Source organism: Hypanus sabinus, chromosome 2, assembly GCF_030144855.1.
Source record: "Hypanus sabinus isolate sHypSab1 chromosome 2, sHypSab1.hap1, whole genome shotgun sequence".
Classification (NCBI taxonomy): domain Eukaryota; kingdom Metazoa; phylum Chordata; class Chondrichthyes; order Myliobatiformes; family Dasyatidae; genus Hypanus; species Hypanus sabinus.
In genome coordinates this window covers 22459813-22478901 of record NC_082707.1, presented here as the reverse complement: position 1 = coordinate 22478901, position 19089 = coordinate 22459813, and the positions used below count along the sequence as shown (strand labels likewise).

At 42.8% G+C, this 19089-nt stretch overlaps 1 protein-coding gene and 1 long non-coding RNA gene across 3 annotated transcripts in view; one reads left to right on the top strand and one right to left on the bottom strand.

Annotated features, from left to right (window-relative positions):
- Positions 1-766: 766 nt before the first annotated feature.
- On the bottom strand, positions 767-18381 carry LOC132404420 (uncharacterized). Of its 2 annotated transcripts, none has more exons than XR_009515531.1 (3): positions 18324-18381; positions 17327-17400; positions 767-872 (listed from the first exon to the last, which is right to left on the bottom strand). It is a non-coding gene; the product is annotated as an uncharacterized LOC132404420 (long non-coding RNA). The 2 variants fall into 2 exon arrangements; XR_009515532.1 differs by lacking the exon at positions 18324-18381 and adding an exon at positions 18149-18163.
- A 287-nt stretch (positions 18382-18668) lies between these two features.
- The window catches only part of rnf13 (ring finger protein 13), a 269744-nt gene continuing 269323 nt past the window's right edge, over positions 18669-19089 (top strand). Inside the window, exon 1 of the mRNA XM_059993239.1 lies at positions 18669-18831. The gene's annotated coding sequence lies outside the window, so the exon portion shown is untranslated. The remainder of the gene's footprint in view (positions 18832-19089) is intronic.

Sequence of the window (19089 nt, the reverse complement as noted above, 5' to 3'; positions counted from 1 at the left end):
CATTAAGTGCCCCTTTGAGGGGTAATGTTTGCTGTTGTCATGCACCTTAAACCAAGGGAGACAGACGGAGACCTACAACTTCTAGGCAAGGCCAGACCAAACAAGCTTATTGATAGAAAATAAACATGGTGTATAAAGTTGATAAAGAAGGCGCTTCATGTGAATCTCCAGTATGAGTTGCTAAGGATATTTGGATTGAGGCCTGGATATTACGTAATATAAAATTTAACATTTGCAGAAGACAAATGAAGTTCATGACCCACACTATTTATGTTAGAAGTATTCTACTGAAAGATAAATAAGGTAAGGACCTGATAAAATAAAAGTCAAATTATTTTTCAATGCAGCCCACTGTACGTGAGACAGGAAAAATACTAAAGAAAATAAACAGCTATTGCTCAGTTGGCATTTTTCCCAGTTCCAAGAGTTTCCCTGCAGAATCAAGATAAAACCGCAGCATACTGCAACCATGCTGAATTATCTTTCAGACATAGAATGACTCTGTTTATTCCTTTTCCATCCCTGCCAGCATTTTTGCCAGAAAGAAATGTGTGGCTTTCAGCAGACATGAGAAATTCCCTTCCATGCTTCACAATTAAAGTAAATGAAAAGAACCCGAAGCAACAGAACAAATCCCACCCCCACCCTCTCATTCAATACTGTCTGCAGTCATCAAACTACTTCAGGGCTCCAGTTACCATGGCTTTTTAATGAGGCAGTTATTCTGTACAAAATTAAAATTCAAAACCCACATTGAGATTTAGGACCAATCATTCCACTGCTATTATGGTTGTCCAGATTGGCCAATGAAGCAGGTGATCTCTCTGGGGCAGCCGAAGGGCACTGGAGGAACTCAGTGGGTCAGGCAGCATCTATGGAGGGAAATAGGCAGTTGATATTTTGGACAGAGACCTTTTATTTGGATTGCATTGTGACTCATACAACATGGACACAGACCCTCAGCCCAACGGGTCATTGTCGACCTCCGTGCCCATCCAGTTACTCCCAATTTCCTGCATTCAGACCATTTCCCTTTAAGCTCTGCTTCTCCATATGACTATCCAAGTTCGTAAATTATACTATTGCACTCACTTCAACCATGTCCTCCGGCAACTCATTTCATATACTTAACACCCTCTGCAGAAAAATGCCTCCCTATCTGGTCCCTTTTTAATCTTTCTCCTCTCACCCTAATTACGCTGCCTTATTTTGGACTCCCCAATCCTGTGGAAAAGAATGCTACGATCCATCACATTTATGCCTCAATGACTTTCTGCTGTTTGGTCAATGGACATGGACTACAGTGCAACTGAAGTCAAGAATGATTCATTTTTCTTGATAGCTATGAAATATAATCTGCTTGTTTATGAGCAAACGAAGGCTACAGATTGGTTCAAAAATTATTTCAACACCATGAATTAGACTTCAAAAAATAGAAAATTCTCTCTAGCACTGCACCCATAGATAGGAACTGTGTGCTGCTAGCTTTAATGCACTCAAAGCTCACAAATAGACAGAAGTCTGTTTTCTAATCTAAACCTGTACTTCTTTAGAATGTGGGAGGAAACCAGAGTACCCAGAGGAAACCCACGCGGTCACAGGGAGAACATACAAATTTCTAACAGACAGTGGTGGAAATTGATCCCTGATCGCAGGCATTGGAAAGCATTACATGCCACCACTATGCTACTATGGGGGGGGGAGGGAGAGGGGGATGATTGAATGAGCTATTTTGTACCAACTCACTTGCCTACCAATTCATGAGCAATGATACCCATCTCATACCCATTGTCTGATCTCCAAGTCTTGGCAACCTTTGCACAGGAACCAATCCAAGTAATGTTAGAAAAAATAAGGAAGGATAAAAGGTTCAGCAAGATTTTGTTTTATTCTATTTTATTTGGAGATACAGCATGGAATAGGCCCTTCTAGCCCAACAAGCTGTGCAACTGAGCAACCTACTGATTTAACTCTAGCCTAATCACAGGACATGACCAAGTAACCTAATAATCGGCACGTCTTTGGACCATGGGAGTAAACGAGAGCATCCGGAGGAAATTCACACAGTCACAGGAGAACGTACAAATCCCTTACAGACAGTTAACATGTACAAATAAGCTGGATGAACTCAGCAGGTTGGGCAGCATCCATTGAAAGGAGCAGTCAACGTTTCGGGCTGAGACCCTTCGTCAGGACTCGGGTATTGGAAGTAGATTAGACTCAGACTTCAGGTCTTGGCCCGAAACGTTGACTGCTCATTTCAACGGATGCTGCCCGACCTGCTGAGTTCATCCAGCTTATTTGTACGTGTCATTTGACCACAGCATTCTGCAGTATACTTTGTGTTTCCTTACAGACAGTGTCGGAATTGAATTCCAAACTCTGACACCCCAGGTGTAATAATGTCGTGCTAACCAGTACTCTACCGTATCATCCTTGATATGGCTAGACATGGGTAAATGGACCAGGTTTCGATGGAAATCTTGATCATCGTGGACACTTGGGCTGAAGGGGCTGTTACCATGCGTTACAACTCCATATTGTTGGTGAAAACTACCCCACATTAAAAGAAACTAATCAAATCAAAAAGGAAAGGTAATAGAGTGAGAGATTAAAAAAAAATGTTACCAGTTAAAATTCTGTCTGCACGGCCAAATTTTGGGATAAACATTTTTAAATTATCGGTATTATAACCTGAAGAGGTTCTTCCTCATGGCTGTTAGACTTTTTAATACTGCTGCTACCCAGCACACATGTAAACCCTGTTTGAATGCTTGGCTGGTGCCCCTCCACCATGACTTCCCAACTCACAGACATGCTCTCATCTGCACTGGTCACTTTTCACCATTTATTGCTGTTATTTCACATATTTATACGACTGCTTGTTTTATTATAATGGTGCCAGTAACATTATACTGTCTTACATAAACATGCACCTCACACTTTATGGCACCCAGGGACCAGTGCTAATTTTATTTTCTGACTGTGTGCACTGGATCATAACCATATATGTGCTGTTTGTGACTGTACGTACTGTGTTTTGCACCTTGGCACCAGAGGAATGATGTTTCAATTAGTTACCGTGTGATTTCAAGGTGAGATTTATCTCACTTGGCTTGGATGTAGCAGTCAGAAAACAGCACACCTGTTTTCAGTTCCCATGCATTAATTTCTTCCAATAACCCAAATGAAAACAAAAGACATAGAATTTTTCACCTCTGCCAAGGGAAATGCTGAGTTAGGAAAATCATCTCTTAGAGCAGAGATTGGCCCATGTTGCCAAATTAAACTAAATCCTGCATACAGTCCATATCTCTCCATTCCCTGCATATTCAAGTGTCTCTGCCACTAATATATCTACTTCCACTGCCATCCCTGCAAAGCTATTGGGTTTGCTGACCACAAAGTTCTAAACTTAAACAAAGATCTTGAGCCCTAGCTACACGTATCCTCACTAAAGGGAGGTTATACTGAAGCTACCTACTCTTCGCTTCCCTGTTTATCTTCCATGGAGAGTTAACTGTCAATACCAATTATTTGAGTGGTGAGTCCCTCCTCCCTACAAAGGAGGAGATACTTCTAGCTAACAAAGTAGGTTAAACACAGTTCATTTATTTTTAGTGATGTACATTTAAATTTAGGTAAAATTCTTATAAGATTTTGAAATCCCAGAAGATTTCCATCTTATTAAGAGATTTCCAAATTACAAAAGATTTCTAAAATACAAATAATTTCTAAAACACAGGTACAATTGTTATAAGCAGGAAAAGACATACCAACGAATGAATCTTAGAAACTGAAGGCAATGGAATAGATTCTAGTTTACCCTGTCTTTCTGTAATTCTTCTTGATATTCCTGGACTATTCCTAATAAGCCTGACTGCTGCCTTATATTTATACTTTTATTGCTACTTAACGGATTCACACATGTGATATTTTCTAGGTATCTTTACACACATGCAGTCTTCTTGGGACAGACTAACCAAACACCCACAATTAATACTGTGAAGCTGATAGTTTCAGTACACAAACCTTCCAAGTATTAGTAGATCAGCTATTTGGTGTGCTAAGTGGTAGTATCAATCTGGTCTGCAAGCCTCCTTGAACTAAGTAACTTAACCAGAGTTGTCTGGTTTGATGTAGAGCAATTAACAAAACCCCACAGTCTTACACTGTATATTTTGAGCAGTTAGCCCCATGCTATAAGCCAGCATTCTGTGTTCTATAGACAGTGCTCTTCGTTTGCAAAGCTGTCCTTTTAACTACAAACTGATTACTGCTGGCAATTTATATTAAGAACTGAAGCCTGGCTCCTGCTTATGACAAGAACCTGAACAAAGAATATTGGTTGGAAGTTCAACTCATTCAAAAACAATTCTTTGAACTTTACAAGTGTCATCTATTGTTTAGAAAGCTGAGCTTGGCAAAAAAAGAGAAGGCTGTCTGGCCCTGGGTAGTGGATCTCCATCACACAGCTAGCAGTGTGTTTCAGATACCTAATATTGCCTGTGTAGAAATAAAAACTTGCACTGCACATCCCCTTTAAAGTTTCTTTGGTGATTTCTTCCTCACCCACCTGCCTCACCATTCTCCCCTCGTACTGCTTCTCTTCTCACCTGCCCATCACTGCCCTCTGATACCCCTCCTTGTTCATTTTCTTCCATGGCGCTCTGTCCCTTTCTATCAGATTCCTTATTCTTCAACACTTTACCTTTTCCACCTATCATCTCCTACCTTCTCACTTTATCCCCCCAGCCACCTGTTCCCTCACCTGATCTCACCCATCACCTGCCAGCTTGTGCTCCTTTCCCTCCCCCCACCTTCTTATTCTGGCTTCCTCCCCCTTCCTTTCCTGACCTGATAAGGGCCTCAGCCTGAACATCAACTGACTGTTCATTTCCTCCAATGCTGCTTGACTTGTTGAGTTCCTCCTGCATTTTTGTGTGTTGTCCTTTAAATTTTCCCTCTTTTCCCTTAAATCTATGCCCTGTGGTACTTGATATTTAACGCCTCTCACAATTTTATGAGCCTCTATCAGATCTTCCCTCAGCCTCCAACTCTGCAAGTTGTCCAACCTCTCCTCATAGCCATTACCCTCTAATCTTATTCATGAGTTGCTGGACTTTGTGCAGTCAATATCAATACAGATTTTCATAAGGCTAAATGAGATAAGAGAAAAACAAAGTATGGCAAAAATTGCAAGTCAAATGAAGTATTGTTCATAACTGATTATGAACAGCAGCTGACTACCTTCCACTTGACTTGCAGTGTTTTGTTGTTAACCTCTATAAGTACACTCAATGACCACTTAATTAGGTACACCTGCACACCTGTTCATTAATACAAATATCTAATCAGCCAATGATGTGGCAGCAACTCAATGCACAAAAGCATGCAGACACGTTCAAACAGTTCAGTTATTATTCAGACTAGACATCAGAATAGGAAAAAATGTGATCTAAGTGGCTTTGACTGTGGAATGATTGTTGTGCCAGTGGGAATGGTTTGAGTATCTCAGTAACTGATGATCTCCTGGGATCTTCACGCACAGCAGTCCCCAGAGTTTACAGAGAATATTGGGGAGAAACAAAAAACATCCAGTGAGTGCCAGTGCTATGGGTGAAAATGCCATGTTAATGAAAGAAGTCAGAGGAGAGTGGCCAGACTAGCTCAAGTTGACAGGAAGGCGACAGTAAATCATTTAACCGTGGTTTACAATGGTAAAGTACAGAAGAACATGTCTGAATGCTCAACATGTTGATCCTTGCAGCAGAAGACAACTCTCTTACCTAATAAACACTGTGACATTGAGGAACAGATATGTTGGCAGCTTAAGGAAATGTGTAAAAACAACAGAGTTGTTTCATGGGGAATATCAACTTCTCCAATATAAACCTGGGCATTCTGAGTGAAAGTAGTTAAGATGGAACAGAATTTATTAGATGAATCCAGCTGGGTTTCTTAAGTTAATGTGTAAATAGTCCAACAAGATGAGGGACTGTTTGGAATCTAGTGTTGGGTAATGAGCCCGTCCAGATGACTGACCTTTCAGTGAGTGAACAGTTAGGAACAGTGACCACAACTTATTAAGTTTTAAGGTAGCTTTAGATAAGTATAGACCTTGTGAGAGGATATTAAAGTAGAGCAGCGCAAATTACAAAGAGCAGTAGATAGGAACTAGGAAGAGTTAATTGGGAACAGCTGATTTTAGGCAAGTCCACACCCAACATGTGGAGAGTGTTTTAAGACAAACTGTACAGAATATAGGATATGTATGTTGCAGTCAGAAGGAAGGATAAGGGTGGCACAGTAAGAGAGCCTTGGATGTTGAGACAGGTAATAACTTTATTGAAGAGGAAAAAGGAAAAATATGTAAAGCTTAGGAAGCTGGAATCGAACAGAGGCCTGGAGGATAATGAAGAAGCTAGAAAAGAACTCAAGAAGGGAATTAGGAAAGCTGAGGGGCTATGGAAAGTTCTCAGCAAGTAGAATTAAGGAGAGTCCCAAGAGATTCTATACATACAACATCAGAATCTGGTTTAATATCACTAGTATATGTCATGAAATTTGTTAACTTTGCGGCAGCAGTACAATGCAATACATAATAAATATTTTTTTAAACTGTTAATTATAGAAAGTGCGCGCGTGTGTGTGTGTGTATATATATATATATATGTAAATAAAATTAAATAAGTAGTACAAAAAGGTAAACAGAAAAAGTAGTGAGGTAGTGTTCATGGGTTCAGAAATTGGATGGTAGAGAAGAAGAAGCTGTTCCTGAATCGCTGAGTGTGTGCCTTCAGGCTTCTGTACCTCCTTCCTGATGGTAACAGTGTGAAGAGGACATGTCCTGGATGGTGGGGATCCTTAATGATGGATGCTACCTTTTTGAGGCACCAATCCTTAATGATATATTGGATATTGTGGAGGCTACTGCCCATGAGGGAGCTGGCTAACTTTATAAATCTCTGCTGCTTAATTCAATCTTGCGCAGTAGCACCCCACCCCACCCCCCACGATACCAGACGGTGATGCAGCCAGTCAAAGTGTTCTCCACAGTACACCTGTAGAAATTTGCTAGTGTTTTTAGTGACATACCAAATCTCCTCAAACTGCTAATGACAAACAGCTGCTGTACTGCCTCCTTTATAGCTACAACGATATGTTGACAGCAGGTTAGGTCTTCAGAGATATTAACATCTAGGAACTTGAAACTGCTCACTTCTGATCCCTCTCTGAGGACAGGGGTGTGTACCCCCAACTTACCCTTTCTGAAGTCCACAATCAGCTCTTTGCTGTTACTGATGTTGAGTACAAGGTTGTTGCTGTGACTCCACTCAATTAGCTGGTATATCTCACAGGTAAATCATCAGCAACTTTATAGATGGCATTTGAGCAGTACCTAGTCACACAGTCATGGATGTAGAGAAAGTAGAGCATGGTGCTAAGTACTCATCCCTGAGGTATGCCAGTGTCGATCGTCTGCAAGGTAGAGATGTTAATTCCAATCTGCAGATTGTGGTGGTCTGGTTAAAAAGTCGAAGATATCATAGCAGAGGGAGGTACAGAGGCTCAGGTTCTGGAGCTTTTCAATGAAGACTGTAGGAATCAAAGTGTTAAATGCTGTGCTGTAGTCAATAAACAGCATCCTGATGTAGGTATTTGTATTGTCCAGGTGATCCAAGGCCACGTGGAGAGCCAATGTGATCACGTCCACCATAGATCTATTGTGGTGATAGGCAAAATCCACTGGGTTCAGGCCCTTGCTGAGGCAGGTGTAGATTCCAGCCATGACCAAACTCTCAGAGCATTTCATCACCGTAGATGTGAGTGCTACTTCATGACAACCATTGAGACAACTTGCACTGCTCTTTTTGGGCAGTTATAATTGTTGTCCTTTTGAAGCAGGTGGGAACTTCTGACTGTAGCAATAAAAGATTGAACATGTCTTTGAATACCTCTGCTAGTTGGTTGGTACAGGTTTTCAAAGCCTTACCACATACTCCATCAGGCCCTGCCACCCTCTTGAAAGGCAACCTGACTTCAGCCTCCGAGACAGAGATCACAGGGTCACCAGGTGCTGCAGGCATCCACATAGCTGTGGTTTTATTCTCCATTTCAAAGCGAGCATAAAAGGCATTGGGCCTGTCTGAAAATGAAGCATCACTGAGTTTTGCTTTGTAGGAAGTAATGTCCAGCAAACCCTGCCAGAGTTGACATGCATCCAATGTTTCCTCCCAACCTCTCCCAGAATTATTCCTTAGCTCTTGAAATAGCCCTCCGCAAGTCATACCTGGTTTTCTTTTACTGACCTGGGTCACCAGACTCAAACGGCACTGATCTAGCTCTCAGCAGACGGCAAACCTCCTGGTTCATCCACGGCTTCTGAGTTGGGTATATACAGTGGTTCTCATAGGCATACACTCATCCACGCAGGTTTTATTGAAGTCAATGACAGCTGTAGCATACTCATTCAAACTCAAAGATGAATCCCTGAAGACAGTCCAGTCCACCAGTTCATAGCATTTCTGTAAGCATTCCTACGCCTCCCTTGTCCATACATTCTTGGTCATCATTGAAGGTGCTGCAGTCTTCAGTCTCTGCCTATGGTCAAAGAGTAGAAGTACAGCCAGGTGATCAGACTTCCCAAAGTGTGGGCGTGAGATAGTATGGTAAGATCTCCTGATCTTCCTGTAACAGCGGTCCAATGTGTTGGTTCCTCCGGTACTACAAGTGATTTGTTAATAATAATTATTTAGAGATGAACAAGAGAATAACTAGGGAGAGTGTAGGACCACTCAAGGATAAATAGGAGCACATTTACTTGAATGTGAAGGATGTAGGTGAGGACCTTAATGAATACTTTACATCAGTATTTACCGTGGAGAAGGAAAGGAAGTATGGGGAGATCAGTGCCAAGCATATTAATATGCTAAAGCTTTTTGAGGTAAAGGAGGAGGTTGTGTTGAGTTTCTTAAAGAACGTTAAGGTGGATAAGTCCACAGGGCCTGATGGGATATACCCAAGGTTATTGAGAAAGGCAAGTGAAGAGATTTCTGGGGCCTTGACCAATATCTTTGTTTCCTCTCTAGCCAAAGCAAGGTCCTGGAGGACTGGCGTGTATCTAATGTTGTTCCAATGTTCATAAAGTGAGCAAGGGATAAACCTGGAAACTATAAACTGGTGAGCTTCATGTCGGTGACAGGGAAGTTACTGAAGAGAATTCTTCTGGATAGGAATTATAAGCATTTGAAAAACATGACCTAATGGGGAAGAACCAGAATGGCTTGGTGCAATGCAGGGCGAGTCATGTCTTATTAACTTGATCAAGTTTTTTGAGGTGATGAGGGCGATTGATGAAGGTAGAGCTGTGGATATTGTCTACGTGGATTCTAGTCAGGTGTTTGACAAGGTCCCTCATGGGCAGTTCATTGAGAAGATTAAGATACATGTTGGAGATTAGGAAGATTAAGATCCAATGATGAATTGCCCATTTGGATTCAGAACTGGCTTGCTCTTAGAAGACAGAGGGCGGTGGTTGAAGGGAGCTGGAGGTCTGTGATTAGTGGTGTTCTGCAGGGTTCTGTACTGGGACTCTTGCTGTCAGTGATGTAAATGAATGACCTGGATGAAAATGTAGTATGGATTGTGTAGGTTTGTAGATGATATGAAGATTGGTGGTGTTGTGGTGCATGCTATGTTGGTGCCAGAAGCATGGCAACACTTGTGGGCTGTGCCCACACAATCCTTGGACTGTGTTGGTCTTTGACACATTTCTCTGTATGTTTCAATATACATGACAAATAAAGCCTATCATTCTCTTTTTCCTTCCTCCCACCCTCCTTTTCCATTTAACCCTTTTCACCCTTCTCCCTTTCTAGGCATATTCTGGACCACTCTCTGGGCCTCAGTTCCTACCCACTTCAGTGCATCATGTAAGGATTTGATCTGTAGGAACAGATACATGTTTCAGTAATAAACTGACACAAAACAGATAGTTTCTCATGGCATTCTAGATTGCTTTGTTCCTCATACATACTGGAAGAGTTTTCAAAATCACATTGTATTTTATTGCGAAATCAGGCCAACAGCATGAGTCCTAATCAACAAGGTGCTTTGCTGTTTCTTAAGCAAAGGTCAGGTCACCCACATTATGGTTAAAATACTGGTAATTTAAAACAGGATGCATCGTCCCCCTAACAAGAAGAAGGAATTACTGGAAACACATCAGAGGATCAGGCAGCTTCTGAAGAAGTGGGAAATAGTTGACAACTTAGCTCATACAATGCTGACTGGCAACTCCACAGACAGCCCTGACCGATGGGGGCCTCACTCACTTGGTGATACATCATTTATCCATCTGAAGAATGGATAACTCTTTAGTACTTTAAAGGGTTAACTGTTAATGATTGTGATCATCTTGTCACTCTGAGCAGGATTTAGTCCTTATGACATCTGAATCGAGTAATGAGTAACGCCTGGATAAATTGGGAACTTTTAATCATTATCAAGCAACACAATCAACTCAGCAGAACAAATTATGTTTTAACTTGGAGTGTTGTGTCTTCAAACCAAGAGCATATGATCAACAGCAGAGGTCCCCAAACTTTTTATGCCATGGACCCCCAACCATTAACCAAGGGGTCTGTGGATCCCAGGTTGGGAATCCCTCATCTAGGGTAACACTCACTGAGGGAGGGTGTACAGAAGCCCAATCAGATTAATTAGATGTTATAACCTCTCCAGGTACAGTTGTCCTGCTGTTTACAGGGAGCACCCTGTATTACAAAAGAGCCAAAGAAAAAACCCAACACTATACAAATCCTCCCATAAATTTTAAAGGATTTTTTCTAGGTGCATCAATAACTTACATCGTCCAGCACTGTGCTGGGGGAAGCCCAAATGTGTTACTAAACTTCTGGTGCCAACGTAACATACCAACAACTCATTAACCCTAAACTGTATGTGTTTTGGAATGTGGGAGGAAACTGGAGCACTGAGAGGAAATCCATGTGGTCACAGTGAGAATCTAAAAACTCCTTACAGACAGCGTGGGAATTGAATCCAGATGCACTGATTGTTCGCACTTTAAAGCACTATGCTGACCTCTACGTTACCATGCTGCACCTTTACAGAAATGCAAACATTTTCAGGAGTTACAGATTAGAGGTGGCTACTAGTTGCTTCAAAAGACATCCAGTTTTCAAATTGAAATCAGTTTACTTTAAATGATGTGCAGATTTAGACCCATTGAAGTTTAAACTACAGACTGGAGACAGAGATCTACCAGGCTAACCTTGGGATAACACAGCAAAGAAAATCCTCGACGACTTTCCTGCATCATCTTGGATGCCACTCCTCTCCGACCCCCACTTTTCTAACGCTGTGAGAGTAGATGGACTGAGTTCGATTATTCATAGAAACATATAAAACATAGGAAACCTACAGCACAATACAGGTCCTTCGGGCCACAATGCTGTGCCAAACATGTCCTTACCTTAGAAATTACCTCAGGTTACCCACAGCCTTCTATTTTTTTAAGCTCCATGTACCTGTCCAGGAGTCTCCTAAAAGACCCTACTGTATCTGCCTCCACCATCGCCACCGGCAGCCCATTTCACGCACTCACCACTCCCTGCATAAAAAAAACTTACCCCTGACATTCCCTCTGTACCTACTTCCAAGCACCTTAAAACTGTGCCCTCTCATGTTAGCCATTTCAGCCCTGGGAAAAAGCCTCCGACTATCCACACGGTCAACGCCCCTCATCATCTTGTACAACTCTGTCAGGTCACCTCTCATCCTCCGTTGCTCCAAGGAGAAAAGGCTGAGTTCACTCAACCTATTCTCTAAGGTGTGCTTGCCATTCACTGGATGTCTTGTCCCCAAGCCTATCTGGTTTGAGTAGACCTACCTTCTGCAGACTTGACCAATTTCCCACAAAACACGTTGTCCCACTTCTCCCTCTTGGTTATCATTTTAAATTTCAATTACTGCTCCGCTTCCTTTCGTTTAATTATTTAGTGATAAGGGGCTGAGTCGGCCCTTTGAGCCACACCACCCCAGCAACCCCGATCTTACCCAAACCCAATCACGGGACGATTTACAAAGAAGGAACCGGAGCACCCTGCGGTAAAAATGCACACATCCCACGGGGAGGACATACAGAACGGTGCCGGAATTGAACTCCAAGTTCCAGAATGCCCCGAACTATAGCAGCATGTCACTAGCCGCTACACTACCCTTTGCATGAACACAGGAAGTTTTTGCGTGATTGCTCCACTTTGCTTCTCAAGCCTGCCAGAGTTATCGTATGTCATCATTGATCTGACCCAAGCCCCAACTCTCTGTGCCGGTACCACATAACTCTTCATTCCCTAATCTTTCTAACATTAACCTGCCTCCATAGGCTTGATCTTCACAACCCTAATTGACAAAAGTTGCATGGATTCATCCTGTTCTGAAAGAAATTCCTATATATATCAGCTGTAAATAACAACTCCTTTGTATCTGTCATTGTAACTCCTGGGAAAAGGCAGCAAAGAAAATCCCACGAGGGAAAACATCTTTACATCTATCTTGTGCTCTATAGATCTTGTGTTTTACTAAGACACTTTATCTCTAAGTAAAAAAAAGGTAACCTTCCCATTCTAATACATTGAGTATTCCAGTAATACTTGCGTAATATTATAAATATATTTGATTAAGCACTGGTGACCTCCAGCACCCAGGGCATGCCCTTTTCTCACTGTTACCATCAGGTAGTTGGTACAGAAGCCTGAAGGCACACACTCAGCGACTCAGGAACAGCTTCTTCCCCTCTGCCATCCGATTCCTAAATGGACATTGAACCCCTGGACACTACCTCACTTTTTAAATATATATTATTTCTGTAATTTGCATGATTTTTAATCTATTCAATATACGTTTACTGTCATTGATTTACTTATTTTTTTAATTTGGTTTTTTTTTCTTTATTATTATTTGCATTGAATTGTTGCTACTAAGTTAACAAATTTCACAGCACATGCCAGTGATAATAAACCTGATTCTGATTCTTCTTTGTTTACATAATTCATTCTGGATTATATGTAAAAGTATGTGAATGGCATACACCACTACGCCACCATGTCAGCATCTCACAAAAGCAACAACAAAGTGTACACGTTTTCCCAGGCTTCCATGTTTTTCTTCTTTAGAGTTATAAAACATAACATTCATGATTCAGGAAGGGGTCAATAACTCTACAGGGTGTTTTTTTTATAGATCACCCAATAGTAACAGGGACATTGAGGAGCAGATAGGGAGACAGATACTGGAAAGGTGTAATAATTACAGGGTTGTCGTGGTGGGAGATTTTAATTTCCCAAATACTGATTGGCATCTCCCTAGAGCGAGGGGTGGAGTTTGCTTGGTGTGCTCAGGAAGGTTTCCTGACACAATATGTAGATAAGCCTAAAGAGGAGAGGCTATTCTTGATCTGGCATTGGGAAATAGACCTGGTCAGGTGTCAAATCTCTCAGTGGGAGAGCATTTTGGAGATAGTGATCACAACTCTCTCTCTCTTACCAGAGCATTGGAGAGGGATAGGAACAGACAAGTTAGGAAAGCGCTTGATTGGAGTAAGGGGAAATATGAGGCTATCAGGCAGGAACTTGGAAGCATAAATTGGAAACAGATGTTCTCAGGGAAATGTACGGAAGAAATGTGGCAAATGTTCGTGGGATATTCACGTGGGGTTCTGCATAGGTATGTTCCAATGAGACAGGGAAAGGATGGTAGGGTACAGGAACTGTGGTGTACAAAGACTGTTGTAAATCTAGTCAAGAAGAAAAGAAGAGCTTACAAAAGGTTCAAAAAACTAGGTAATGATAGAGAGCTAGAAGGTTATGAGGCTAGCAGGAAGGAGCTCAAGAAAGAAATTAGGAGAGCCAGAAGGGGCCATGAGAAAGCCTTGACAGACAGGATTAAGGAAAACCCCAAGACATTCTACAAGTATGTTAAGAGCAAGAGGATAAGACATGAAATAGGACCAATCAAGTGTGACAGTGGAAAAGTGTGGATGGACCTGGAGGAGATAAGCATCAAGTTGGATAAGTCACTGGGACCTGACAAGATGTAGCCTAGGCTACTGTGGGGAACGAGGAAGGGGATTGCTGAGCCTCTGGCGATGATCTTTGCTTCATCAATGGGGATGGGAGAGGATCCGGAGAACTGGAGGGTTGCGGATGGTGTTCCATTATTCAAGAAAGAGAGTAGAGGTAGCCCAGGAAATTATAGACCAGTGAGTCTTATTTCAGTTGTTGGTAAGTTGATGAAGAAGAATCTAAGAGGCAGGATTTATGAACATTTGGAGAGGCATAATTTGATTAGGAATAGTCAGCATGGCTTTGTGAAAGGCAGGTTATGCCTTATGAGCCTGATTGAATTTTTTGAAGATGTGACTAAACACATTGATAATGGTAGAGCAGTAGATGTAGTGTATATGGATTTCAACAAGGCATTTGACAAGGTACTCCATGCAAGGCTAATTGAGAAAGTAAGGAGGCATGGGATCCAAGGGGACACTGCTTTGTGGATCCAGAACCGGCTTGCCCACAGATGGCAAAGAGTGGTTGTAGATGGGCCATATTCTGCATGGAGGTCGGTCACCAGTGGAGTGCCACAAGGATCTGTTCTGGGACCCCTACTGTTAATGATTTTTATAACTGACCTGGATGAAGAAGTAGAAGGCTGGGTTAGTAAATTTGCTGGTTGTAGGTGTTGTGGATAGTACGGAGAACTGTCAGAGATTACAGCGGGACATTGATAGCATGCAAAAATGGGCTGAGAAGTGGCAGATGGAGTTTAAACCAGATAAGTGTGAGGTGGTTCATTTTGGTAGGTCAAATATGATGACAGAATAAAGTATTCATGGTAAGACTCTTGGCAGTGTGGAGGATCAGAGGGATCTTGGGGTCCGAGTGCATAGGACACTCGAGGCTGCTGCACAGGTTGACTCTGTAGTTAAGAAAGCATATGGTGCATTGGCCTTCATCAGTCGTGGAATTGAATTTAGGAGACAAGAGGTAATGTTGCAGCTATATAGGACCCTGGTCAGACCTCATTTGGAGTACTGTGCTCAGTTCTGGTCGCTCACTATAGGAAGACTGTGGACACCATAGAAAGGGTGCAGAGGAGATTTACAAGGATGTTGCCTGGATTGGGGAGCATACCATATGAGAATAAGTTGAGTGAACTAGGTCTTCTTTCCTTGGAGTGACAGAGGATGAGAGGTGACCTGATGGAGGCGTAAAAGATAATGAGAGGTATTGATCATGTGGATAGTCAAAGGCTTTTTCCCAGGGCTGAAATGATTGCCACAAGATGACACAGGTTTAAGGTGCTGGAGAGTAGGTACAGAGGAGATGTCAGGGGTAAGTTTTTTTTTTACGCAGAGAGTGGTGAGTGTGTGTAATGGGCTGCCGGCAACGGTGGTGGAGGTGGATACGATAGGGTCTTTTAAGAGACTCCTGGACGGGTATATGGAACTCAGGAAAATAGAGGGCTGTCAAGTCAAGTCAAGTCACTTTTATTGTCATTTCAACCATAATTGCTGGTACAGTCCATAGTAAAAATGAGACAACGTTTTTCAGGACCATGGTGTTACATGACACAGTACAAAAAACTAGACTGAACTGCGTAATAAAAAACAACACAGAGAAAGCTACACTAGACTACAGACCTACACTGGACTGCATAAAGTGCACAAAACAGTGCAGGCATTACAATAAATAATAAACAGGACAGTAGGGCAAGGTGTCAGTCCAGGCTTTGGGTATTGAGGAGTCTGATAGCTTGAGGGAAGAAACTGTTACATAGTCTGGTTGTGAGAGCCCGAATGCTTTGGAGCCTTTTCCCAGATAGCAGGAGGGAGAAGAGATTGTATGAGGGGTGCATGGGGTCCTTCATGTATTGGTAACCCTCAGTAATTTCTCAGGTATGGACATGTTTGGCACAACTGTGTGGGCCAAAGGGCCTGTATAATGCTGTAGGTTTTCAAATGGACACCATTGACAGTTAAACTGCAAATGACAGTTTACAATGGGAGGCTACTTCAGAGATTTTTTGTGGAAACCGACAAGTCAATTTCTTCAATGAGCACTTGTAAAATACTTTGTCAGTCAATGTAATATCAAGAGTTACTTTAAGCCATAGAAACTAGACTTCAAAAGTGAGTCATTCTAATTCTGTACCATTGTAACTAACAGGAATACCACAAATAAATGATTAATGTTAATTGACTGTCATTGAAATTGTTCATAACTGACAGAAAAACTCTATTTATGGACAGCAGTCAGGAGCAGATCCCAGTCATAACCCAGGTTCTGTCTGTAGCATTGCAAAATGTGATAGTACTCCGTCGGGAGCTAGTATAACACAAATTGCATTTGTTGTTAACAAAAATATGTTTAGCTCAAATAAAATGATTTCATTAATGTTAATCTAAGATTGATGAAACACATTCATAATCCAGAATGCAGATATAATCTCCTTTCTCCTTTAAAACATGAAAAACCTACAGCACAGTACAGGCCCATTGGCCCACAAAGTTGTGCTAAACATCGCCCTACCTTAGAAATTACTAGGCTTACCTATAGCCCTCTATTTTTCTAAGCTCCATGTACCTATCCAAAAGTTTCTTAAAGGACCCTATCGTATCTACTTCAACCACTGTTGCCAGCAGCCCATTCCACACACTCACTCCTCTCTGAGTAAAAAAAACTTACCCCTGACATCTCCTCTGTACCTACTCCCCAGCACCTTAAACCTGTGCCCTCTCGTGGCAACCATTTCAGCCCCGGGAAAAAACCTCTATCCACACGATCAATGCCTCTTATTATCTTATACACCTCTATCAGGTCACCTCTCATCCTCCTTTGCTCCAAGGAGAAAAGGCCGAGTTCATTCAACCTATTCTCATAAGGCATGATCCCCAATCCGGGCAACATCCTTGTAAATCTCCTCTGCACCTTTTCTATGGCTTCCACATCCTTCCTGTAGTGAGGCGACCAGAACTGAGCACAGTACTCCAAGTGGGGTCTGACCAGCGTTCTATCTAGTTGCAATATTACCTCTCAGCTCCTAAACTCAATTCCACGATTGATGAAGGCCAATACACCATATGCCTTCTTAACCAGTGAGTCAACCTGTGCAGCAGCTTTGAGTGTCCTATGGACTCAGACCCCAAGATCCCTCTGATCCTCCACACTGCCAAGAGTCTTACCATTAATACTTTATTCTGTCATCATATTTGACCTACCAAAATGAACCACTTCACACTTACCTGGGTTGAACTCCATCTGTGATGCACCATCAATAACTCTCCGAGACGTGAGGCGAGATAAAGGTTTTTATTGGCTGGAAGAAAGAACAAGCAGCAATTGACCACCATACTACATCCTGGAGACTGAGACCAGGGCCCAGGCTCCAAACACCTTTATACCGGGGTCCGTGGGAGGAGCCGCAGGAGCAGTCAGCAGGCGGGGGGGGGGGGGAGGGGAGAGTGTCCAGACAGGTATATGCAGTTCACCACAATCTGCCACTTCTCAGCCCAGTTTTGCATCCTATCAATGTCCTGCTGTAACCTCTGACAGCTCTCCACGCTATCCACAACACCTTCAACCTTTGTGTCATCAGCAAATTACTAATCCATCCCTCCACTTCCTCATCCAGGTCATTGATAAAAATCACAAAGAGTAAGGGTCCCAGAACAGATCCCTGAGGCACTCCACTGGCCACCGACCTCCATGCAGAATATGACCTGTCTACAACCACTCTTTGCATTCCGTGGGCAAGCCAGTTCTGGATCCACAAAGCAATGTCCCATTGGGTCCTATGTTTCCTTACTTTTTCAATAAGTCTTGCATGGGGTACCTTATCAAATGCCTTGCTGAAATCCATATACACTACATCTACTGCTCTTCCTTCATCAACATATTTAGTCACATCCTCAACAAATTCAGTCAGGCTCATAAGGCATGACCTGCCCTTGACAAAGCCATACTCCTAATCATATTATAATCATAAATCCTGCCTCTCAGGCTCTTCTCCATCAGCTTACCAACCACTGAAGTAAGACTCACTGGTCTGTAATTTCCTGGGCTACCTTGTTGTGTATTCCTGATGTGTTGCTCTCTGTTTGGGAGAAAACTCTTGAGATCATTTTTTAAAAAGGATAATGCAGCAGTGGGAGGTCTGAGCATAGTTGGATTATTTTGCTTTCCGCAAGGAAAGATAACACGCTGCAGGTGGAAGGGACGTTAACGTGAATACCACAGCACCTGAGACATGAGAGACTGCGGATGCTTAAACTCTCAATCTACTCCAGGAGACTAGGCGGGGTCTCCAGAAGCAACCAATCAGGCTTTATCATCTAAAGCCGCGCTGAGATGGGCGGGTTTTGGAGAATCAACCAATCCTCTCTCAATCTCAGAACGAGGACGCGGCAGCCCAGGTGATCGACGGATAAGCGCGCCAGGGGCGGGTCTCGGACGATAAACAAATCTCACGTCACGAGGTGAAGGAGGCGCGGCTCGACGTCAGATAATTGACACAAGCATAGGAGTTGGGCGGGTTGATTTGCAGCTCAGCCAATCGCAGGGGAAAGGGCGGGGCGGAAGGTCGGGTGATTGGCAGCTGCGCGATCGTTGGGCCAGCCGGGCAGTGCGGCACCTCTAGTGACGTGAGGTTTCGGTGGGGGGGTTGTATCACCTCCACTCTCATGTGGTCTGCGGCGTCGTCTGTTTATTATTTACATCGCTGTCCGGCTCATAGAGCTTCGTGAAACAGGTAAGCAATGGCCCGAGCGGCCATTGAGGTGTGACTGAGGAGTGGCTGTGGGTGAGACTCCAGCCTCTGTCCCCATTTCCTCTTCCCACAGGGCCTCCTTTCCCACCCCTCCCGTTCGTTCCCCTGACACCCCCAATCTCCCACTTCACCCTTGCAATTTATCGAAGTTGTAATCCGGGGGAGGGTGTTGAGGGAGGAATATGAGATAGCCATATTTGCCATAAGCTAGCATGGACTTGATAGGCCGAATGCACTCTT